The following is a 26,526-nucleotide window of genomic DNA, read 5'->3' as shown; positions in this document are numbered from 1 at the left end:
CCCAAGCGGCTGATTGTAAGAATAGCCTCTTCAGTGCTTTTGTCTGGGAGACATCGCCATCCACCTCTGCAGATTATGCAGCATTAAAGTAGGAAAAGTACTTTTGGGAAACTGATGTCTCAGTAATCTTTGTCCCCCCTGAGAGACTGTAGCCCTGACAGCTCATTTTAATGGGCCTCTTTCCTAATACAACCAGATTTAATTTCAGAATTAAAGAATCTGATGCATGATAGCAAAACAACACAAGAGCCAAATATGGTTCAAGCATGATCAAGCCCCCTAGCAAAACGTGCGTATAATCTAGAGACCACGTTCCCACGAATCTCTTTATACCGTGGATATTTGAACTTATTTGACAACTACTTTCTTGGTTATTTTGCACTTTGATATTGCTCGAAATGTGCACGTTTTGCTAGGAGGCTTCATCAGTCATTAAGTATAGATTCTCATACTGTCAATGCAGCATAACTGGGACCTGTAGGTTCAAACGATAATGGAGGTGAGATCTACTTTTTTTTACTCCCTACTATAACTTTGATGGGACTTGCCTTCAACTTGTCGACTGTGCATGACAACTTCCTTGCGCTTCTACAGCCCTTCACTTTGGACTACCATTTCCAACTGCGCATGTCTATGATAGCATTTGCCTTCTTGTTCTCTTACTGCGCATGACCAACTTACTTCCGTGATTCAAGCCGTTCTGCCTCAAGTCCTGTTTGCCAACTTTGGGAATCCTTGGAGTTTTCACTGTAGTTGCGCCTAATTGTTGTAACTTGATTCTGTTTTTGTACTTCCATGGCAAGGTTGTTGATATTTCATGTGTGCAGCACTTAGTTGTATACAGATTGTTTATTAATAGCATTGTCTTTTCCCATAATTAGAGCTTGTGCTGTTTTTTCTTGCTTAATCTCCAGGTGACACCTGGAGATCTGCTATTACAGTTGAACTCCAGATGAGCAATATAAGTCCCACTGGAGAAAATGGCTGCTTGGGAGGGTGGACTCCATGGTGTTTACCCCACTGAGGCCCCTGTCCTTCCCAGGCTCAATCCCCAAATTTCCAGGAGTTTCCCAACCTGGATCTGGCAATCCTTCCCCCCTCTGCTCCCCCCCCCCGCACTTGGAAACCCTAGGTGGGGGGCAGCCTTTCTTTTAGGGATGCCTACTACCCAATGCTGATCTTTTGCATGAGATCCTCAGAGATCATGAATACATTTTCAAGGAACCCAGAACTCCTCCCTGGAACCCAGTTCAAAAACCATGGTGCTACTAATTAAGTTTGGTCTAATGAAGGCCTTGTCCTGACCTGGATAGCCCCAGGCTAGCCTGATCTCATCAGATCTCAGAAGCTAAGCAGGGTCAACCCTGGCAAGTATTGGATGGGCGACCTCCAAAAATACCAGGGTCATGACACAGGGGCAGGCAATGGTAAATCACCTCCAACCGTCTCTTCCCTTGAAAACCTGAACAAGAGTTGCCATAAGTCAGCTGTGACTTGACCAGGGGTGGGGGTGGGGAATTAAGGTCTTGGTTGTGCTCTCTGACCTGCTTTGCAACTAAGGAAGTATGGTTCTTGTTCTGGGATTTCACTCTGTACTGTTCTTCATTGCTCTTTAATTCCAGTTGAATTAAGAGAATTAGAATTGAGAGCTGATGTGCTATAGTGGTCAGAGTGTAGAACTAGATTCTGGGAGAACTGGGTTCAAATCCCTCCCCGATATGGCTAGGGTTACCATCCAGGTGGTGGCTGGAGATCTCCTGCTATTACAACTGATCTCCAGATGATAGAAATCAGTTCCCCTGGAGAAAATGGCCACTTTGGTCATCGGACTCTATGGCATTGAAGTCCTTCCCCTCTCCAAACCCCACCCTCCTCAGGCTCCACCTCCAAAATCTCCAGATATTTCCCATCCCGGAGCTGAAAACCCTAATTATGGCTACCAATCTGGAGAATCCCTGCTCAAACTAAGCAAAACCTGTTGATTTACAGATCAATCCTGAGCAGTTTTATTTAGTTCTATTCAATGGGGCTTATTTCAAGGAGAGTGTTTTTAAGATTACACTGTTTTGATAGTTTTATGGTGGAGTGGTTAGAGTGCTGTACTGAGATCTGGGAGACCCAGGTTCAAATCCCCACTCTGCCATGGAAGCTTCTTGGGTGATCTTGGGCCAGTCACACACACTAAGACTAATCTACTGTACCTCACAGGGTTGTTGTAAGGATAAAATGCAGTAGGGGAGAACAATAGAAGCTGCTTTTGGTCCCCATCAGGGACAAGGCAGGGTGTAAATGAAGTAAATAAGTAAATAGATAATCTTAATAAATAAATAATAACGCCACTGATCCAAGTGCTACAAGCATGATCTGCAACAGGAAACTGGTAGCATGTCTGATTTCCTTTCCTTTCTTTTTCTCTCTTTGCTGCTTAAAGTTACTTGTTCATACTATCTGCATAATGAATTGTCCTCTTGGAGGTGATAAATTATTTATCAGAGTAATGAACAGATCAATCAGGGCAGCCGGGTAGTTGCAACACCGAGCATTTGGTAAAGTATAGGTCTAGATGTTTATATTTATCACTGAAAAGCCTTGACTTTGATATAGACCTTTGAGAGGCATTTATTAATCATGATCTCATTACAGTTTGGGGTAGACTAATAGCTTTTTATTTGTCAGAACAGTATCTGATGATTTAGCACTGTTGTCCAAAAGTACAGGCCCGGTTCAGCTATTTAACCTTCTATATAAGTTTTGAAGATCACGTTGTAGCCATTTAGGGGCAGGTTTCTGTCCTTGTTTTGTTTCTGTCAGTCCCTCCAATAATGGCTGTTTCATGGGCACACATGTGAAAAGACTTCTGGATGACTTGAGTTAGCATTCCTAAAAGCTAGCCCCCACTCCAGCCCGGGTTTCTAGGAACACAAGGTAGACCTATTTAAATAATGCCATGGCTCAGTAGTTGCACCTATGGGACAATGTAAGCTGCATCTGGAACCATTGCTGAGAGAAAGACAAACCCTGGTCATTTATGCTTGGGTACTTTCACTCACGTTCGTCTCAGTTGTTCCTTGGAGTTATGCATGAGTTTTCCATCTATTAGAGATGACCTCGTACCCAGCCCTCACAATGTCCGGGTCTTCCCATTCCTCTGTTAACCCGACTCTTCCATCTTCCCTGAGCAAAGCCCAGGTGAAATCCCCATGCATAAGGCAAAGTGCGGGGAATGCTCACAGCCAGTTACAAAGCTGCATGTCCAGAGGTGGGGATTCAAATACTTCCTGCTTCCTGGGAGCTCTTTCTGAGCAGAAGAAAGGCTTTTTAAAACTGAGGCTTGGATTTCTCCTCCCCCGCCTTCTTTTCAGGTTGCTCCATTTTTGTTGTTGTTCTTGTTCTTAAAATGCCTTTTTTATATGGCAATTGGGGGTTTTTTTTGGGGGGGGGTTCTCTCACAGAAATCACTACAAGTAAGCCAATTACAATGCAGCATTTAAAGGGGCGGGACTTGATTTGAGTTTTTAGACTGCTAGTGCAGAGATTCCCAACACGAAAGTGTGGGTCCAGGCAGCAACAGACCTCAGGTAAAATTCCAATGCATAAATGTCCCTGTCTCCCATAGTTATCAACATCAAATTCAGGCCAAATCTGATCTTCAGATTACAGAGATCACTTCTCTTGGAGGAAATGAATGACGGCTTCAAAGTGCAGACTCCATAGCATCATTTCCCTGCTGAGCTCCCTCCTCAAACTCCACCTTCCCTAGGCACTGACCCAAATGTCCAGGAATTTCCTAAACCTGAGGTGGCAACCCTACTAGATGAGAGATCCTCCAGATGGGGCCTGGGGATCTCCCAGAATTACAGTTGATCTCCAGATGATAAGAGATCAGTCCCCTTAGAGAAAATGGCTGGAGGGTGGATTCTATGGCATTATACCCTACAGGGGTAGGATTGCTGGGTCCCTCTTCGCCACCTGTGGGAGGTTTTGGGGCTGAGCCAGAGGAGGGCTGGGTTTGGGGAAGGGAGGAACTTCAAACCCATAGAGTTCAATTGCCAAAGCGGCCATTTTCTCCTGGTGAACTGATCTCTATCGGCTGGAGATCAGTTGTAATAGCAAGAGATCTCCAGCTACTACCTCTCCGAACCCCACCTTCCCCAGACTCCAACCAAAATCTCCAAAAATTTCCCAATCCAGAGTTGGCAGTGTATCTCTCAATGTCCCTGGGAATCTTCTAGATATGCTTCCTAAATTCATCTGGCTTTCTCCCCAGGTATTGGAGTTTTCCAAGGTTGCCTGGTCTTGGGTGTGAAGTGGATCAGATAAATTAGGAATTCTCCATATACCATTTTTTTAAAAAAATCCAAATATTGTAGAGAATGTTGTACATGTACAGTTTGTCACAGCTCTTTCACCTGGGGAGGCTGCATGGTTATAGTTGCAGACCAGGCTCTGGGAATCCTTGGCTGGAATTTCCACTTTGCCATGGAAGCTTGTTGTGTGACCTTGGGCTCTCACCCTAACCTACCTCACAAGGTTGTTGTTATGAGGATAAGGGGGAGGAGAGTAAAATAATGTAAGTTACTTTGGGTCCTCACTGGGAGAAAGGCAGGGTATAAATAAAAATACATATACACTTCATTTCATTGGTATCCCCCCCAAAAAAAATTACATGCAGAATTCTTTCTGAGTTTAAATTTAATAGGATTCCCAATTTAAACACACTAGCTGCCATCACTACACATAAGCTGCAGGGGAAACAACCAAAGATAATTCCCACACTGTCTTCTTTTCACCTAGGGCTTACTTTGCCTCTCCCATATCTCTCTTTCTTTCTTCTCCCTATAATATATTGGTTTCCCTCCAGGAGATACTAGAGAATATTGACCAAACAGATTCCAAGAATGTGCACTAGGGATAAGAACTTTAATTACTTGCACAACCAAAAGCAGAAAGAAAACAACCCAGAGATGTAGAAATCAGAGCTATTTTGGGGATTGGCATCTGAGAGGATGACTCCCAGGTGCAGCCCTTGAAAACACCTGGCAAAGGAACTGCTTCAAAGCCACAAGATTGTCCAAACAGAACATATTACTCTGGGAACAGACCCAAATCGTTCTGAATATGGCAAAGAGTCCTTAAGTGTGGGAAGATACATATTAGACACATGAACCATCTTTTAGAGCTTATTAGCAAGAAAAGCAACAGAGCTGGGATTTAAGACAGTATGCAGTTAGAAACTCATCTAAATGCAGCTTGTTCTGAAAGGTGCAATGGTGTATATCAGGGCTGCCAGCTCTGGGTTAGAAAACACCTGGAGATTTTGAGGGTGGAGCCTGAGAAGGGTGAGGTTTGGGGAGGGGAAGGACCTCAGCATGGGACAATGCCATAAAGCCCACCCTCCAAAGCAGTCATTTTATCCAGGGGAACTGATCTCTGTCATCTGGAGATCTATTGTAAAGGCAGGAGATCTCCAGGCCCTACATGGAGGCTGGCAACCTTACTGTATACCCACTATATCTCTTGAGAGCAATAAGTCACTGTGCCACAGGCTTACAAGCACTTCAGATAAGATTTTGCTGAGCCCTTGTTACAAAAGCACATCTGGTGGTCCTCTAAGGTTGCCAACCTCCAGGTGGGTATAACAAAACAAAAGCACTATGGGCTAAACAATAACGAACAATATTCGTAATATGCAATGAACAATATGTATTTAGATACTAGTCCACAACTGAATACACTAGCAGTGGCTAGAAATATACAAACTGTCCCGAGACGGGCCCAGGGGCAGCCCGCCTGGGACTACAGGACCCTATCAGTCCCAGGGGTACACAAGGAAAAGGGAGACCCAGGGAGGGAACCAAGGGGAATCAAGGGGCCGAAACCTTACCTGCTTCTCTTTTCTCCCCCACAGACGCTGCAGCAGGAGACGGAGCAGCCGGGGAGGAGGACGGGAGCAGAGGGGCTGGAGGGGCAGGGAAAGACGGCGGGCCCCTCAGAGAGGGAGAGAGGGGCCGAGGGGCGGGAGCCAGCGTCCACCTGGCAGGCAGCCGCGAGGGACTCGGTCGCCCGGCCGCCCCCCCGGCCGCGGGCCTCCCCGCAGCCCAGCTGACAAGCGGGCGGGCGCAGCCCGGGCGAGGGAGCAGCGTTCTCACGCCGCCCGGCTCCGGCGATTGTTTCCCCGCCCCCGAGAAACCGGCTGGGAGGGGGCGCGGGCGGAGCAGTGCGGCCCTGGCCGGGAGGCGGGGCTGCAGGGGAGAGGCAGACTCCCAAGGGGGAGGAGCCCAGAGCCCTCATTAGGACTCAAGGGGGCGGAGCCGGGGGGGAGGAAAGGGCAGAGCCTGGCCTTTATAAAGGCCATTGGAGCGGAGGCCGAGGAGGAGAGCGGTCAGAGTGCCTGCGGCAGGCTGAGAGCGGCGGGACTCTGGCTACGTCAGGGGGAGAGGGTGGCTCGGACTCTCCCTCTGACTGGTCTGAGGCCGAGGAGGCTCCTTGGGCTCAGCCAGTGCGGGCGACAGAGGAGAGAAGGCCCCAGGACCCTGCACCCCCAGCCCCTACAGTGGTGGAGAATGCGGGCATAGGGGGAGGGGCCAAGCGACCCCCTCCTCGAATCCCAGCTGCCGCGGGGTGGCGGCCAAGCTGGCCTCTCATACGGCCACCCGTATTGACACTCCCCGCCTGCCCAACGACATCCATGGAACCGGCCGAAAAGACCACGCCTCCTGCGATGGATTTCAGCCAATTTAGCCAGTGGATGCTGGAACAGCAGGGAAGGATGATGAAGGAAATGTGGCAACAACAACAAGACGCTCAACACCGGTTAGTACGAGAAATGTCGCTACAGCACCAAGAAGCTCAAGCCAGTTTAGTACGAGACGTGTGTAAAACGTTGGAAAGTGCTAGAGGGGGGCTGGGGGATGGATCAGGGGGCAGCAACCCACGGGTGCCTCCTATCCCCCTCTCAAAATTAGGCCCCGATGATGATATAGACGGCTACCTAGAGGCCTTTGAACGCACAGCCGAAGCCTCGGGTTGGCCCAAGGATCGCTGGTCGTTCATTATCGGGCCCCATTTGACCGGACCAGCTCAAATTGCCTTGAGATCCCTCCCCAAAGCCGATAGTGCTGATTATGGGAAGTTAAAGGCGGCTGTTTTGGCTAGATACGCAATATCTGAGGAAACCTATCGCCAGAGGTTTCGGCAGATGGCCTGGAAGAAGGGGGAACCACCCAGGGCCTTTGTGACGGCCTTAAAAGACATGGCTGATCGGTGGTTGCAACCGGAAGTTCTGAATAGTCACGCGGTGGTAGAACGCGTGGTCTTGGAGCAACTGGTACGAGTGGTGCCCCATCGGGCCCAGGAATGGCTGATCTGCAACAAACCCAAGACGTTGGAGGAAGCAATGACACTACTAGATAACGTTTGTGCACTGGACACGAGGGGCGAGCCTCATAAAGGGGAGTATCGAGCACCAAGCGGTATGGTAACCCGGGGAGGACGGGCTCGCCTCCTCCCGCGGTTAGCGCCCGGCGGGGGCCCCCGATTCCGGGGACCTCTACCACAGGGCAGCTCCAGCCCAGGAAATGCCCCGATAGAGGGGCCTCGAACGGGCCCGAAGAAAGAAGGAAACAACCCCGAGCCCACCAGCAAAGGGCCCTGCTTTACATGTGGCCAATGGGGTCATTTCCGTCGCGAGTGCCCGCTGATGGAGTGTGACCTCGGCTGGGAGCAGACCATGCAGGCCGACGCCTGGGGTAAACGCCCTGATCCGCTACTGGTCACGTTACAACTGGATCACACTCCCGTCCAAGCCCTAGTTGATAGCGGATCGTCCATTTCCATGATCCTCAGCTCATTGTTACCTCCAGATGTGCCTGTTGAGCGCATAGCATCCGTTGCCTGTTTTCATCAACACGTGGAGCAACTACCAGTGGTGAAAGTGCGGGTTCAGTGGGAACGGCAGGATTTCGAGATCCTTATGGCGCGGGTACAACAGCTGCCCTACCAAGCCTTAATCGGGCGGGACGCTCCATGTTTCCAAGAGATGATGCGGCGACTCTTACCGACGACTCCAAATGAAACTCACTTGGGGGAAGAAGACGGCGCGATACCGGGAACCTCGGCACAGCCCCTAAGAGACCGCTCAGGGGCAGACGGGGAAGATCCGCACGCGACCTGGACAGGAAACCCCGAGTTCGGTAGACTACAGCAACAGGACCCCTCCTTGGAGGCTATGAGAGGTATGGTCGCTGTAAAAGAGGGACGGGTTCTAGATGAGCGGAGAGCACGTCGGTGGCCCCAGATAGTGCAGAAGCAGGGTTTGTGGTATAGGGTGGTGAGGGACACCGAAGGAGAGCGGTATCAACTCCTCATACCCAAAGATTACCAAGATAGGTTACTGAAGTTAAGTCATGATCATTCTTGGTCGGGGCACCAAGGAGTAAAGAACACATTAATAAGGCTCCAAGAAAAGTTCTTTTGGCCCGCCATTTCGCGGGACGTGAAGTCCTTTTGCCGTTCCTGTCCCGAGTGTCAACGGTATACCCATAGGGCACCCCCAAGGGCTCCACTACACCCTTTGCCCCTGATCACTACCCCGTTCGATAGGGTAGCAATGGATTTTGTAGGACCCCTTCCCCGGACCCCCCGGGGCAACAGGTTCATCCTAGTAATCGTGGATTATGCCACCCGGTTCCCCGAAGCAATTCCCCTCCGGAATATGCAAGCAGCTGGGGTATGTAGGGTGTTAGTACAATTATTTGCACGGGTGGGATTACCCAGGGAATTGATATCGGACCGGGGGACCTCCTTTACGGGCACCGTCACGAGACAGTTGTGCCAGACGCTAGGGGTACAGCAAATCTTCACGTCTGTGGCCCACCCACAGACCGATGGGCTGGTCGAGCGATTCAACCAAACCCTGAAGACCATGCTACGAAAAGTTGCTAGCGAGCGCCCGAACCAGTGGGACCTGATGGTCGACCCCATTCTGTTCGCAGTGCGAGAGACCCCGCAGGCATCTACGGGGTATGCCCCCTTCGAACTACTGTACGGTAGACGGCCCAGGGGGATAATGGGTCTAGTAGAGACAGAATGGAAGGGTGAGTCCAGTACGGGAGAGGGGAGCGAGCCTTCCGAATATGTCCAGCAACTAAAGACGCGACTGACCCTGGCTAGGGAAGTCGCCGCCCGTAACCTCCTACAAGCCCAGGAGGACCAAAAAGCCTACTACGATAGGAAGGCCCGTGAACGAACAATTGCGGTGGGAAGTAAAGTACTCGTAAAGGCCCGCATTTTCGGGGCGAGTGAGGGAGATCCCTGGCGAGGCCCCTTTGAAGTGACCCAAGTACTAGGCCCCTGCACTTACGAAGTACAGTGTGGGTCTCGAGGGCGGCAGAAAAAACAGATCCACATAAATGACTTGAAAGAGTGGGTCGAACGGAGGGCCCCAGAGAACACATGTCATCTTGGGGCAGAACCCCTGGAGTTGTTGGAAGGCGAAGTACCGTGGGCTGACGCGGCCAACACAACCCGCAGACCCCGTATTGGGGACACCTTGTCACCCGAGCAGAAAATCCAGGTACAGAGCCTCCTCCGGTGATGTCCTCCAGTATTTGACAAGGACCCCGGTCGGATAAATTGGGTTGAACACACCATCCGGACCCCGGAGGGGAAAGTGGCTCGAACCCCGTGGCGGCCCGTACCCCGAAAGTTATGGGAAGTCGTGGAAAACGAGATCTCCAAGATGCTCAGCATGGGTATCATAGAACCATCGCGGAGCGCATGGAGAAGTCCGATCGTCTTGGTCCCCAAACCGGATGGGTCCGTACGGTTTTGTGTTGATTACCGGGAAGTAAACAAACTGGCCGAGTTTGACGCCTATCCCATGCCTCGCACCGACATACTGGTGGAACAACTAGGACACGCCAAGTTCATTACAGCTCTAGATCTAACAAAGGGGTACTGGCAGATACCCATGCGAGCAGAGGATAGGGAAAAAACGGCGTTCGCCAGCCCCTCCGGTCTATACCAATTCCGAGTGATGCCGTTCGGGCTCCATGGGGCAGCGGCCACCTTCCAGCGTATGGTGGATACGGTATTAGCCCATTGCCGAAGTTATACGTTGGCCTATATCGACGATATAGTTATCTTCAGTCCTGACTGGGACTCACATCTCCAGCACTTAGAGGCCGTCTTACGGGCGCTCCATGCTGCGGGACTCAAAGCCAATCCCGCCAAAAGTCACATAGGCTTCAAGGAGCTGCGGTACTTGGGTTACCTAGTGGGGAATGGCCAACTCCGGCCTGTGCCCGACAAAGTAACAACCTTAGAAGCCGCTCCATGCCCAAGGACTAAAAAACAGCTCCGGCGGTTCTTGGGGATCGTCGGTTTTTACAGCCGGTTCATCCCGCACTTTGCAAGTCGAGCCGCTCCCCTGACGGATTGCCTCTCAAAGCACGAGCCAAACCAGCTCCGGTGGACCAAGGCCCGGATAACCGCGTTTGAGGATTTGAAACGGGCTTTATCCCGACGGCCGGTTCTTAAAAGCCCCGACTTTGATAGGCCGTTCAAGGTACATACGGACGCCTCGGATGTAGGACTCGGGGCAGTGTTGCTACAGGAACATAACGGCCAAGACCATCCCCTCTTGTACTTGAGTCGAAAGTTGCAAGGGGCGGAAAAACGGTATGCCACAGTGGAAAAAGAGGCCCTAGCCGTCAAATGGGCTGTGGGGGCTCTTCAATTTTATCTTACCCACAACCCCTTCGTGCTGGTAACTGACCATGCGCCTTTGCAATGGATGGCGACGATGAAAAACCACAACGCTAGGGTACTCCGGTGGTATATCTCATTGCTGCCGTTCCAATTCACTATTCAGCACAACCAGGGAAAGAAGCACCTCCTGGCCGATTATATGTCGCGAGTCTTTGACCACGAGGCGACGGACCCGACGAACACTCTCAGGGGAGGGGTGTGTCCTGAGACGGGCCCAGGGGCAGCCCGCCTGGGACTACAGGACCCTATCAGTCCCAGGGGTACACAAGGAAAAGGGAGACCCAGGGAGGGAACCAAGGGGAATCAAGGGGCCGAAACCTTACCTGCTTCTCTTTTCTCCCCCACAGACGCTGCAGCAGGAGACGGAGCAGCCGGGGAGGAGGACGGGAGCAGAGGGGCTGGAGGGGCAGGGAAAGACGGCGGGCCCCTCAGAGAGGGAGAGAGGGGCCGAGGGGCGGGAGCCGGCGTCCACCTGGCAGGCAGCCGCGAGGGACTCGGTCGCCCGGCCGCCCCCCCGGCCGCGGGCCTCCCCGCAGTCCAGCTAACAAGCGGGCGGGCGCAGCCCGGGCGAGGGAGCAGCGTTCTCACGCCGCCCGGCTCCGGCGATTGTTTCCCCGCCCCCGAGAAACCGGCTGGGAGGGGGCGCGGGCGGAGCAGTGCGGCCCTGGCCGGGAGGCGGGGCTGCAGGGGAGAGGCAGACTCCCAAGGGGGAGGAGCCCAGAGCCCTCATTAGGACTCAAGGGGGCGGAGCCGGGGGGGAGGAAAGGGCAGAGCCTGGCCTTTATAAAGGCCATTGGAGCGGAGGCCGAGGAGGAGAGCGGTCAGAGTGCCTGCGGCAGGCTGAGAGCGGCGGGACTCTGGCTACGTCAGGGGGAGAGGGTGGCTCGGACTCTCCCTCTGACTGGTCTGAGGCCGAGGAGGCTCCTTGGGCTCAGCCAGTGCAGGCGACAGAGGAGAGAAGGCCCCAGGACCCTGCACCCCCAGCCCCTACACAAACTTTCAATCAAAATACAACTATTAGGACAATATATTTATAAGTCCATATATGCCAAAATACTAGATGGGTTTCCGGTAGTTAGTCCCATTTTGTTCAAACTTCATCAATTCTGGCAATCCCACGATGAATAGGCATATATTTCATGGAACATTTGTTCTGGAGTAAGGCGTATAGCCTATTAATAACAAGATAAAAACTTTACAAAGCATTCCAAAAGAAAACTCCCAATCTGAATATAGTCAACAAGAGACATAAAAATATAGCAGACCAAAGTAAACAATAACATTAGTTATAACATCAATTATAGACATACCCGAAATCAGGCGTATAGCCGATTTGTAGCAAGTGGATGGCGAAAATACGTCATCTACTGTGGAGCATCCCCACGCTTAATTTAAAGTAAACCTATCTCCAAATTAGAAACAGCGTTACACTGAATTAAACCCCGAAGCAAAAAACACTTAGTATTCCCACATGATAATCTGGAAGGGCTAAAAAACTGGAGATCTGGAATTACAACTGATCTCCAGGGGTCAGAGATCAGTTCACATGGAGAAAATGGCCACTTTGGAAGGTGGACTTTATGGCATTATACTCCACTGAAGTCCCTCCCCTCCCCAAACTCCACCTTCCTTAGGCCCCTGCCCCCAAATCTCCAGGTATTTCCCAACCCAGAGCTAGCAACCCTAGATGAGCCCCAGTTAGGGTTGCCAGGTTCCTCTTTGCCACCGGCGGGAGGTTTTTGGGGAGGAGCCTAAGGAGGGCTGGGTTTAGGGAGGGGAGGGACATAAATGCCATAGAGTTCAATTGCCAAAGTGGCCATTTTCTCCAGGGATACTGATCTCTATTGGCTGGAGATCAGTTGTAATAGTGGGAGAGCTCCAGCTAGTACCTGGAGGTTGGCAACCCTAGCCCCAGTGGTCCCTGCCAGGTTACTGTCAACTGCCACAGGGGCTGCTGATTATCTTGTCAGGTTTTGCCAAGGTCCCAACCAGCCTGGCCCCTGGACTAGCTCTGCAGTGCCAGGCACTGATGCCATTCCCTGGTGCCCTGATATGAAGACTAAGTGATTAGGGTTGCCAGCTCCAGGTTCAGAAACATCTGGAGATTTGAGGGTAGAGCCTGGGTGAGTGGGGTTTAGGGAGGGGAGGGACCTTGGTAGGGTAAAATGCCCTGCCGTCCACCTCCAAAAGCAGCCATTTTCTCCAGGAGAAGTGAAATAAATGTTTCAAATAAATAAATAATTAAAAATGGAGGTCAGCTGTAATTCCAGGAGATCTCCAGTCCCCACCTGGAGTCTGGCAGCCCTATGAATGATACAAGGTCATTTTTGCTCCCATTGGGTGGTACAAAATATATTTCAATTAGAATTTGACTATAATGGTAAGTAGGAGGAGTAACCTCTCCTTAGGGTTGCCAACCTCCAGGTGGTAACTAAAAGTTGGCAATTTTTGAGCCATAGTTAGTAAACTGGAAACGCATATACTCCCAAGAGATGCATATAGGTTGGAACAGACAAGGTTGGGTACCTTATTCACAGCATGTAATGACAGTAAGAAAACCAATGGTATTGCCATGTATATACCTGCTTCACTCCAACCAAAAGTTATTTACCAAGACACGGAGGGAAGGGTTTTGATGTTGGAAGTATTATGTGATTTTCAAAAGATATTGCTTGTGGGAATATATGCACCTAATATAAATCAAAAGTTATTTTATGAAAAACTAACAGTATTATTAGCTGAATATGCTATTGAAAAAATGATATGGATGGGGGATTTTAATGGTGTTAAGGTACCTAAGATTGATAGATCTGGGAAAAAGAAAAAAGCAATTAATGAAGGAAAATTACCAGAGATTTTTGATATTCTTGTAGATCAGTGGGATATGTTTGATGTCTGGAGGTTGATGCATGGTAATAAAAAGGGATATACTTTTTTCTCACAGAGACATCTTACATATTCCAGGATAGATATGATATGGATCTCAAAGGGTCTGGTAGAGAAATCGGAAAACTCAGAGATTTTGCCCAGGGTGTTGTCAGACCATAATGCGGTTTTAGTTAAAATTAAAATGGGTAATAGAGGCTATAAGCCCTGGAGAATTAATGATTTTCTTTTAAAAATATTAAAATAGTGGATAAATTGAAGGTGGAAATAAGTAACTATTTTAAAGAAAATATAGATAAAGGTACCACTAAAGACATAGTTTGGGATGCAGGTAAGGCAGTAATTAGGGGAATTTTAATTCAACAAAATACTAGATACTATAGGGAAAGGGAGAAAAGGAAAAAATCCATATTAGAGGAAATAAAACAAGCGGAACGATATTTAACCAGATTGCAAGATAAAGGAGCCAAACAAGAACAACAGAATAAGATTAGAAATTGGCAACACCAATATGAATTTTTAATTGCTGAAGAGATAGAAAGAAAAGTTATGTATAATAAACAAAGATTTTTTGAACATGCTAATAAACCGGGTAAAATGTTAGCTTGGCAACTTAAACAAAAAGAAAAAAAACTACCAATAATCCAAATTAGAAGGAATGGTAAGATAACAAGAGTTAAAGAGGATATAGTTGATACATTCGTGAAATTTTATACAGATTTATATAAAAAAAATCTAGTCTCCGACGCGGAGATGGAAGCTTATCTTACCAAATGGGACTGGGGAAAAATAACACAGGACCATAAAGAATTGTTAGATTCCCCAATATCTAAGGATGAATTGGAACAAGCAATTAAAAAAAGCAAACTGAATAAATCTCCCGGACCAGATGGTTTTACAGCATATTATTATAAAATATTTAAAGAACAACTAAATCCCTATTTATTGGAAGTGATGAATCTTGGGCTGAAAAAAGGTATTATTCCCCAGACATGGAACCAAGCAAATATAGCATTGATACCAAAGGTTAATTCAGATTTATTGGAAGTTAAAAATTACAGACCAATTTCACTATTAAACATTGATTATAAACTATATGTAGCAATTTTAGCCAACAGATTAAAAAGAGTATTGAATCAATTAATACATGATGATCAGGCTGGATTTCTGCCAGGAAGGTTGATTAGTCAGAATGTAAGGGTGGTAATAGATATTTTAGAATATGCGGAGCAAGACTTAACACCAATAGCTTTAATATTTTTGGATGCTGAAAAAGCTTTCGATAATGTTAATTGGCAGTTTATGATTAAGATATTGGATTTCATGGATTTTGGCGAAAGTTTTAAAACTGCTATAAAAGCTATATACACACATCAAACAGCTAATTTGATTGTAAATGGATTATTATCACCAAAGATTGAAATTCAAAGGGGAACGAGACAGGGCTGTCCTCTTTCCCCTTTACTTTTTATTTTAGTTTTAGAGATTTTACTGAATAATCTTAGAAAGTCTAATGATGTAGTAGGGCTACGAATTGGGAGAAATCATTATAAACTCAAGGCATATGCTGATGATTTAGTATGTTTTTTGATCGATCCGATTGAACAATTTGATAGATGGAATAAAATTTTGGAGGTTTATGGAAAGCTTTCAGGTTTTAAAATCAATAAAGCAAAAACTAAAATATTGGTTAAAAATATGACTCTTGCACAGCAACAAATATTACTCAAAAAGACGGGGCTCAGTATTGAAAACAAAGTAAAATATTTGGGCATACGGATATCGAATAATAATCTTAATTTATTTCAGGATAATTATACAATTCACTGGCAACAAATTAAAAAAGATTTGATAAGTTGGGGGAAATTACCCCTATCATTTTGGGGAATAATTTCAGTAATTAAAATGATGGTTTTACACAAAATGCTTTTTTTGTTTCAAAATTTACCAATAGTGACAAGTGCACAGATATTTGAAAACTGGAAAAAAGATATTATGGGATTTCTTTGGGGTAAAGAAAGACATAGGATAGCATATAATAATCTAATAGAATTAAAGGAAACGGGAGGACTGGGATTACCGGACTTAAAAATATACTACCAAACGGCATGTTTCACCTGGATCAAGGATTGGATTCTATTGGAGAACCCAAAGCTACTAGAATTAAAAGGATATAAACTTCGATTTGGGTGGCATGCTTATTTATGGTATGAGAAACAGAAAGTTAACAAAGAATTTAACTTACATATAATTAGGAAAAATTTATTACAAATATGGAATAAGTATAAAGATGTTTTAGAGAGTAAAACTCCCGGGTGGTTAAATCCGATAGAAGCATTTATGAGAAGAGGAGCACATTTAAATTTGGACTGCGAAAATTATAGAGAATTGTTAGATTATAGAGATGGGAATGGATATTGAAAACACGTGAACAACTTCAAATAAAAGACTGGTTCATGTACTACAAGTTAAAAGATGTTTTTATTAAAGACAATAGGTTGTGTTTCAATTCTACCAAATCTAACTTTGAGATAATACTTTTAAAGGGTAATAAAGGCTTGATCGGAAGGATTTATAAAATACTTATAGAATTGAATTTAGAACAGGAAAGGATCAAACCGGTTATGTTGAAATGGATGAGAGATTTAGGTTATAATATTGATTTGGAAATTTGGGAAAAGTTATGGAAAAATGAATTTAGGTTTACTATTTCAAATGAAATAAGGGAAAATTTATATAAAATGTTTTACAGATGGTACATAACTCCGGTCTTATTAAGTAAAATGAAGAAAGATGATAAAGCGCTTTGTTGGAAATGTGGCACTGAGATAGGTACATTTATGCATACCTGGTGGTTTTGTGAAAAAACTAGGAGATTTTGGCAATTTGTTATAAATGAGACCAATAATTTGATTAAAGTTAAAATTAAGAGAGAGCCCGCTTTTTGTTTATTGGGTATACCACAAAAAGATTTGGATAAAGGTGACAGAGTCATATGTCAATATAGTTTTGCAGCAGCAAGGATTGTTATTGCTAAAAAATGGAAGCAAACAAATAAACCTTCAATTAAAGAGTGGAGAGAAAAATTATGGATGTATATGCGGATGGCCAAAATTACAGTATCTTTACATGGTAAAGACATGGATGAATTTAAAACTACATGGTTAAAGGCCCCTGCATATTGGGATAAATTGGCAAAAACAGAATTTAAAAGTATAGTTAACAAATTATAGTATACTGTGATTTCAACTAATGTAAAATAATGTGATTTTTCTTTATTGTCAAGACACTCCATCGGAAGTCCATGGGTGATGGGCACTATGGTGGGGGGTGGGAGCTTGAATTAGGGCGCAATATATATCTTTAGATGAATAATAATGTATTAATGTATTAATGGAACTGTACGCTCTATAATGGCATGTATTATTCTCTTTTTCTTTTTCATATATTTTGTATTTTTTTTCTTTTTTTTCTTTTTTTCTGATTTATTATAAAAAAACCAATAAATTTTTTTTTTAAAAAAGAGTAAACTGGCTGGAGTTTGCATCATGCTGCCTCCTATGAGCTCACAGACAAAAGCTTGACAAAGTTCAATATCACTCCAGTGCATTTGATCAATGGCCCAACTCCCACCCGTTCAAAATCCAAATGCTTCAGTCCTTAGGCAAAATTTGCCCTTTGTGGAAATCGCATGCATTTTAAACAGTGCCTTTTAAAACCCTGTTAGGGCTATTATCAGAATGTCTACAGGGAAATCAAACCATACTGGATTTTAAAACTGACAGCATCAAACTCCAAATGTGTGAACTGCTAGAGTTCAAGTTACACTGAAGTCTTCAAAAGAAATCAGGACAAATCAGGTTCTCCTCGGAGAAATCAAGGGCAACTTGGGCTCATGGGGGTTAGGGGAGTGGAGGAACATCTCTGCCTTTCCAAGTAATTTTGTTCTAAAAAAGACCATGCAGAAATAACAACAACAACAACAAAAATGACACACAAAACCATGTAGAATGAAAACAAACATTTCAGATTATATTTAGGATTGTATTGCAAACCAGGCAAGAATTCCAGTAATGGGTTGCCTGATATTGGTGGATACTATGTTCATATGATCAGCACAATGTGATAATTTCTAAATAGGGCTGTCAAAAAAAAAATTCGGTACAGTTCGGATTCGGCCGAATTTGACCCTTGTGGGTTCGGTACGTGCCGAAGTCCGAACTCCCCCGCTTCGGATCCCCAGTAATTCGGGGGGATCCGGAGTTCGGGGGAAAATTCGGCCCCAGCGCGCCTTCAGAGTGATTCCCTGAAGGCGCGCGGGGGCCCTTTAAACTGATCTGAGCCTCCCAGCTGGGAGGCACAGATGAGTTTAAAGGGCAGCCCGCCCCCCTTCAGCGGGCTCCGCTGGAGAGGCTCGGGCTGCCCTTTAAACTGATCTGAGCCTCCCGGCCGGGAGGCACAGATGAGTTTAAATGACAGCCCGCGCCTCTCCAGCGGGCTCCCCTGAAGGGGGGCGGGCTGTCATTTAAACTCATCTGCGCCTCCCAGCCGGGAGGCGCAGATGAGTTTAAATGACAGCCCGCCCCCCTTCAGCGGGCTCCGCTGAAGGGGGGCGGTCTGCCCTTTAAACTCATCTGCACTTCCCGGCCGGGAGGCGCAGATGAGTTTAAATGACAGCCCACCCCCCTTCAGCGGGCTCCGCTGGAGAGGCGCGGGCTGTCATTTAAACTCATCTGCGCCTCCCAGCTGGGAGGCTCAGATCAGTTTAAAGGGCAGCCCGCCCCCCTTCAGCGGGCTCCGCTGGAGAGGCGCGGGCTGTCATTTAAACTCATCTGCGCCTCCCAGCTGGGAGGCTCAGATAAGTTTAAAGGGCAGCCCGCCCCCCTTCAGCGGGCTCCGCTGAAGGGGGGCGGTCTGCCCTTTAAACTCATCTGCACTTCCCGGCCGGGAGGCACAGATGAGTTTAAATGACAGCCCGCCCCCCTTCAGGGGAGCCCGCTGAAAGGCGCGGGCTGCCCTTTAAACTGATCTGAGCCTCCCGGCCGGGAGGCGCTGATGAGTTTAAAGGGCAGCCCGCCCCCCTTCAGCGGGCTCCGCTGGAGAGGCTCGGGCTGCCCTTTAAACTGATCTGAGCCTCCCAGCTGGGAGGCTCAGATCAGTTTAAAGGGCAGCCCGCGCCTTTCAGCGGGCTCTCCTGAAGGGGGGCCGAATTTGCCGAAATTGTTCGCGAACTCCCGAACTCGCTGAATTCGCCCCCCCCGGTTGCCCCCCAGTTTTGAGTTCGGATCCGTCCGAACAGAAAATCACCGAATCGGGAAATTCGGTTGATTTTCAGTTCGGACCGATCCGAATTGACAGCCCTATTTCTAAACAAGAAGAAGAATTGGTTTTTTCTCCACTTTTCTTTACCTTAAGGAGTCTCAAACCAGCTTTCAATCACCTTCCCTTCCTCTCCCCACAACAGACACCTTGTGAGGTAGGTGGGGCTGAGAGAGTTCAGAGAGAATTGTGTCTAGCCCAAGGTTACTTAGCAAGCTTCATGTTGAGGAGTGCTGAATCAAACCTGCTTCTCCAGATTGGAGCAGTATCATAAGATTTCCAGTTTACAGTCATCACTGTAACCAGATTTGTAGTTTTTTTTTTGCCAAGGTCACACATCCAAGGCATTCTCAGAGGGAATTTTTAATGAGATTGATGAAATTTCTCCGGAAGTCCTACATAATCCTAAGTGGAGTCTGAGTTTCATCTTAACTGAGTTTGAGGGGAGTTTAGTGCACATTCAAGGTATTTTCAGAGAGAGATTAAACTAGAGAATTTGCTCAGAAATTTCTGCTGTACTTGCCTCACAGTGCCATGATATGCAGATTTATATCCTTTTAACCCCGTTGACTTCAACAGACTTATGTTTAACTCTATCCAGGATTGCATTAAGGTTGCCAAGCTTGGAGACGAGGTGGGAGAATTTTTTTTTTTAGTGAAGCCTCCTGTACTTAACCGTAAGTGGCATTGTAAGTTACCTCTGATTTTCATCAAAAGTGAAATGTTGATGCAGTTTGGAGCTTAGCGGTTCATGCTTGCATGCAAGAAAGAAGCAATATAGTTTTCTATAAGGGTGATGAAATTTTGTGTGGGAAGTTTGGTACTTACCCTTTCTATAATTGTTGTACCAAAAAGAGTGATTGGGCTATCCTGTTCCAGTGGACGGGGAATTTAAAGAACATTATCTCCAGCAGACAGAATCCCATCCATCTGCTAGCTTGAGCTTCCAGCGATATGGCCCCAAATGGCCATGCTCCTATTAGAGGTAAGTATGCCATGACCTTGTTTGCTGGCAGATATCGCTGCCTGGTTCTTATTAGCTTCTCTCAATAAAATATTTAGAGAACATGAACAATTGGTAAAATGAGCTCTTGTGCTTATCTAGAAAGGTAAAAAAGGTAAAGGTCCCCTGTGAAAGCACCGGGTCATTCCTGACCCATGGGGTGATGCCATATCCCGACATTTCCAAGGCGGACTTTGTTTGAGGGGTAGTTTGCCAGTGCCTTCCCCAGTCATCTTCCCTTTACCCCCAGCAAGCTGGGTACTCATTTTACCGACCTCGGAAGGATGGAAGGCTGAGTCAACCTTGAGCCAGCTACTAGGGCTGTTGAATTAAAAAAAATTCATTATAGTTCGGATTCGGCTGAATTCGGCCTGTTTAGATTCGGGATATGCCGAAGTCTGAACTCCCCCACTTCGGGTCCGTGCAATTCGGCTGGAGTTCAAAGTTTGGGAAAAAAATTCGGCTGAATAAAGCCATTAAAAACACAACCGCGCCTTTCCGCGGCTCTGGGGGGCATTTTTGGGGGTAGAGGTCCCAAACTTTCAGCGGAGCTTCAAAGGACCCTTCTTGCCAGACCCTCCAAGTTTTGTAAAGATTGGGTCAGGGCAGGCTGAGATATGGGCCCCGAAAGGGGTCCCCCCACCCTTAATGTGAATCTCTGAGAAGCTTGCCGCCCATGCACAAAGCTCCCAGCCCCGACAAACAGCTGATGAGAGCAAGGGTGGGGCAGGTGCTAAGAAGTTTGCAAAGCAACACAACTACAAAGCAACACCTTTGCAACCGTGCAAAGCATGGAAAGGGACAGAGGCAGCTAGCTATGCATAAGGAGCAGGAGGGGGTGGAATTTCCACTTTTGCATCGGACTGGGACCAGGAAAATGCATTCTTTAAGTCACCATTTGAAAACCAGTTTTGAGCAAATATCAAAATAGACCTAACCGATCTTATGAATGATTGAAAACCTGAGGACACACTGAAGCCCCCCCTCAAACCAGGGAGAGAGAGACTCCAGGGGGCACACCCCCTTTGGCTTCCCCCCCACCCACAGAAACTGCTCCCTCCCCACACACACACAGACTCTGCTTTTCCCCCACACACACACACACACGAGAAAAAGTATAGATTAAAACCCCCAAAGGGGTCTTACTGTGGCTGTCTTCTGTTCCATTAGGAGGGGCTGGGAGGAGGACTGGGTAATCCAAGACGATTCCATTTAAGCACGGGACGTTTTGCTCTGGAGATGCATACAGGATCCCATTCATCCCAATAGGGAAAAGGGAAAAGGGGAAAGCCCATATCTCGGGGGGCCCTGACCCAATGTTTACAAAACTTGGGGGGTCTCTTAAGAAGGCTTGCCTGAAGCTCCTCTGAAAGTTTGGGGTCTGTACCCCCAAACATGCACCCCCTGCAGCCATGGAAAGAGAAAAGGGGGGAGCCGATATTTCTGCCCCCACTGAACCCATCTTTACAAAACTTGGGGGGTCTCTTAAGAATGCTCATCTGAAGATATCCTGAAGGTTTGGGGGCTGCACTCCCAAAAAAGCACCCCCTGCAGCCACAGAAATGGAAAAGGGGGGAGGGAAAAGGGGTGGAGCCCATATCTCGGGACCCCCTGACCCAAAGTCTACAAAACTTGGGGGGTCTCTTAAGAAGGCTCGTCTAAAGCTCTGCTGAGAGTTTGGGGTCTGTACCCCTAAAAATGCACCCCCTGCAGCCACAGAAAGAGAAGAGGGGAGCCCATATCTCGGGACCCCCTGACCCAAAGTCTACAAAACTTGGGGGGTCTCTTAAGAAGGCTCGTCTAAAGCTCTGCTGAAAGTTTGGGGTCTTTACCCCTAAAAATGCGCCCCCTGCAGCCACGGAAAGAGAAGAGGGGAGCCCATATCTCGAGACCCCCTGACCCAATGTTTACAAAACTTGGGGGGTCTCTTAAGAAGGCTTGTCTGAAGCCCCACTGAAAGTGTGGGGTCTTTACCCCCAAAAATGCACCCCCTGCAGCCACAGAAAGGAGCGAATGTGAACAAGCACCCCCCCACACACACAAGGATTTCTCTCACTCTCTCTCTCTCCCGGCCCGGCCGCACATCAGCTGATTCCTCCAGTACTCAATCCTGACTGATTGGCCAGAAGAAGACCCAGCTTGGCCACTGATTGGCCGGGGGAGGAGAATGCTGTTTACTGACGGCCCCAAATTTGCCAGATTTATTCATGAACTCCCGAACTCGCTGAATTCGGCTCCCCGGTTTCTTGCCATTTTTGAGTTCGGTTCGTCCCGAACTAAAAACCACCGGATCAGGGGAAATTCGGCTGTTTTTCAGTTCGGGCCAAACCGAATCAACAGCCCTACCAGCTACCCGAAACCGACTTCCGTCGGGATCTAACTCAGGTTGTGAGCAGAGCTTTTGACTGCAGTACTGCAGCCCACGGGGCTCCTCTTATCTAGAAAATGAAGCTATAAATACTTGGCTCCTTGTTTGTTGCTACATCATGCAAGATTCCCCCCTTAAGTAATGAGTTGTTTCTTTCTTTCTTAACAGACAAAACTTCCTTTGTGGTCTTCTCCTCTGTAAATTTCCAGTATTGAAAAACTCTGCCCATAAATAAGTAAACACTTGCAATTCCCCCCCTCCTTTTACCAAAGCATGTTGGGACTCGTTACCTTGTCACCAAGTAACATACACACAGTGCAAACCTCAAAAGGCTTCACTAACATCACATCAAGGATTCCCAAGCAATTGACAGCTCAATCCCAAGCAGAGTTATACTATCCAAAAAGCTATACTGTTATTTGTATGTGTTTGCTACATACATGGACATCAGCCTTACACATGAATTCACAGACGTTTCTAACCAAAAAATTTCTAACAACACATTTGCAAATTTAAATACCAGTTTTTTTTAAAAAAAAAAAACAATATTCTATAATTTCGAACCTTAGAAAACACAGGTAATTAAAAATCAATTATGGGATTAGTAAATGGTTTTAAAGGAAACGGCTGTGCCATAGCATCTGATTGTTTTGATACGCAAACTACTCTGGAAAAGAGGCTATTGTTAGGATAGATTATGGAGAAACAGAATGGTTTCCAGTTGGCAAAGATGCTCGACAAGGATGTATTTTATCTCCTTATCTCTTCAATCTGGATGCAGAACATATCATAAGGAAAACTGGATTAGATTTAGATGAAAGTGAAGTGAAAATTGGGGGGGAGGAACATTAACAATTTGAGATATGCTGATGATACTACATTACTGACAGAAAATAGTGTAGACTTGAAACAACTACTGCTGAAAGTTAAAGGGGAAAGTGCCAAAGCAGGACTACAGCTGAACATCAAGAAGACAAAAGTAATGACTAGTGGAGAATTACTCATCTAGAAGGTGGATAAGGAGGAAACTGAAATTGTTCAAGACTTTCTATTCCTTGGCTCCATCATCAACCAAAAGGGAGACTGCAACCAAGAAATCAGAAGGAGACTGAGACTGGGAAGGGCAGCCAAGAAGGAGCTAGAAAAGATTCCTAAGTGTAAGCATGTGTCACTGGCAAGGCAACCAAGATCAAGTTAATTCATGCCATTACTATCTATGGGTGTGAAAACTAGACAATGAAGAGAGCTGACAGGAAGAAAGTATATTCCTTTGAAATGTGGTGTCGGAAGAGAGTGTTACAGATACCGTGGACTGCCAAAAACAAATAAGTGGGTTCCAGATCAAATCAAGCCTGAACTTTCCTTAGAAGCTAAAATGACTATACTAGGCTATCATACTTTGGTCACATTATGAGAAGACAAGAGTCGCTAGAAAAGTTGAAGACAGCAGGAAAACAGGAAGACCCAACATGAGATGGATTGACCCTGTAAAGGAAGCCACAGCCCTCAGTTTGCAAGGCCTGAGCAAGGCTGTTAACAATAATATGTTTTGGAGGTCACCATGAGTCAGACAAGACTTGATGGCACTTAACACACACAAATAATTAGGAAAGTTTTTTTTTTAAAAGCAGGTTGGCTCCAAAAGAACATATCTGCATACACAACAGCTCGTATGCCAGCAGAATCAAGAGACTTACCAGATTTTGCGGGGGGTGGGGTCCCTCACTGGTAATGTCATTATGGTGCCAGTGACATACTAACATCACTCCCCAGGCACCCAGAAGTGATGTCAGCTGTAGTATTTGCTAGGATGTCCCCGGCAACATGCTGACATCACTTCCAGGCACATGGAAAGTGACAGCAATGCATTGGGTTGCTCCCAATTTTCCCACTCATTTGCCACGTTCTTCTATCAGGGATGCGGCAAGCATAGTGGAAGTACTAAAAATAAAGCTCAGAGGCCACTTGAGCTAAGTGTAAATTATTGGACTCCAACTTTATTTTCTGAGTGTGCAAGGTCATGCTTTTGAATGATAAGCACCAAGCCAATGAAGCACTACGTGTAGCAGTAGCCCTTGCGCTATCGCTTGCCAAGGGAAACTGCACTAAGAACACTTTCCTTTCTGCTTATGCATGCTGTCATCCAACCCAATGAGGAGAAAACATTGACGATTTTTTTTAAAAAAAACCTTGATTTATCTTTAAAGTAATGGAGGCAGGACAGAGTACATGTAGGGCATGTAAAACAGGATATCGTTCCTCCTCCCACAAAATACAAACACCCAGGATCAAGTCTAAGTTATCAGGTTGCAATCTGGAAATAGCACCTTTGACTTAGGAGCATGCAGAAGGTCACAGGTTCTACCTTCGGTGCCTCCAATTTAACAAAAATGTGTCTTTGCTTTTAAGGGTGAGGGGAAATGGCTTTAACCAAGGTCTTGAAGAGCCATTTCCAGTTGGACACAGGACTAGATGGACGAATTGTCTAACTATGAACAAGGAAGCTTCATATATTCAAGTTAAAGTTTCTTACAGTTGAGTATATCTTGCCAGTTGGGAGTTGCACTAGAAGAAAGTGTGAGAAACCCTCTCCCCTGGAATTTTCCTTGTTTCAAAGCAATTGAAAGCGCCTTCATTTTTCAGCTGCTGTCTGGTGAGCACCTTGGATGAGAAAGCACACTTCTCAGGAGTAATTCATGCATGATATAGAGCAGTTCATACAAAGAACAAGTCCCTAGGCACTCCCACGCCTGAATAGAAGAGACTATTGTATATCAATCCATCTGTCAAGCCTTGCTTTTCTCTCACCCAGCACCATAGAAATCTGTGGCTCATATAGTCACCATCTACTCATTTGATTGTTGTAAGAAAAACTCTGCAACAGCATCTCTCTCTCTTGCATTTCTCCCTCTTGACCCAGAACCACAACCGGAAAATCTGAAGAGATGTGAGGAAAAGACCAAATCGGTTTCAGCAGTCATTTAATAAGGGCTCTATAGGGCCAGATTTTGTTCACTGTCCCCTGCAAAGCTGATGTACCCTGTTCAAGGCTATGCAGTATTTCTAGAGCTGGTTCTTATAAACATAAAGTTATCTCAGGCCCAGCTCTGACACTATGGGACTAGCATGGTCACTGCTTCCTTGCAATTCCAATTCATCCTACTATATAATTTCTGCATAATTTAAGGAGTTGTGTTTATGCTTATGCTTTGTTTCAGTTCTGTTTTCAGAATTCTGCAATTCAAACCTTACTGCTTTGTTTACCGGATGTCCCATCCTACTAATTTTATTTTGTTGGCAGACTGCCTATGCAGTACTTGGGACTCTGAACTGATTAAAAGTAAAGCAAGCTTTAAGATGGAGACTGGGAAGGGCAGTCATGAAGGAGCTAGAAAACATTCTTAAGTGTAAGGATGTGTCACTGGCAACCAAGATCAAGTTAATTCATGCCATAATATTCCTTATTACTATGTATGGGTGTGAAAGTTGAACAATGAAGAAAGCTGATAGGAAGAAAGTAGATTCCTTTGAAATGTGATATAGGAGGAGAGTTTTACAGATACCATGGACTGCCAAAAAGACAAATCAGTGGGTTCTAGATCAAATCAAACCTGAATTCTCCCTAGAAGCTAAAATGATTAAACTGAGGCTATTGTACTTTCTGAAAAGACAAGAGTCACTGGAAAAGACAGTAATGCTAGGATAAGCTGAAGGCAGCAGGAAAAGAGGAAGACCCAACATGGATGTCAGGATCAGGCATCTGTCCCTAGCATCCCATAAGCAAACTCACCCAGGCAGGTAGTCCTGAAGCAGTAATACTTTATTAGGAGCAAAAAGACAGATAAAGACCTGACTGCTTACACGCAGGTAAGGCTAGTAATGGTGAAACATTGGCAGTTTACACGTTTAAAAGCATTACAGACTACGATGGTAAACACGGCTAAGCATCCCCGAGATAAGCTATTCCCAGGACAGGCAGACTAAACATCAGCTCAGCTGTGGGAGAAAGGAAGAGCGAAACTGTACACAGAGCTTACAGGCATGGGAACCAAGGACTTGTTGTATAGCCAGAAGCTGGCCTGCTCATGTCAAGAGCCTTTACCCCTGATAGCAGCAAAGGCCTGACAATGAGATAGATTGACTCAATCAAGGAAGCCATGGCCCTCAGTTTGAAAGGCCT

The sequence above is a fragment of the Euleptes europaea genome, chromosome 8 (genome assembly GCF_029931775.1).
Source record: "Euleptes europaea isolate rEulEur1 chromosome 8, rEulEur1.hap1, whole genome shotgun sequence".
Lineage (NCBI taxonomy): Eukaryota > Metazoa > Chordata > Lepidosauria > Squamata > Sphaerodactylidae > Euleptes > Euleptes europaea.
This window is presented reverse-complemented; position numbering follows the sequence as displayed.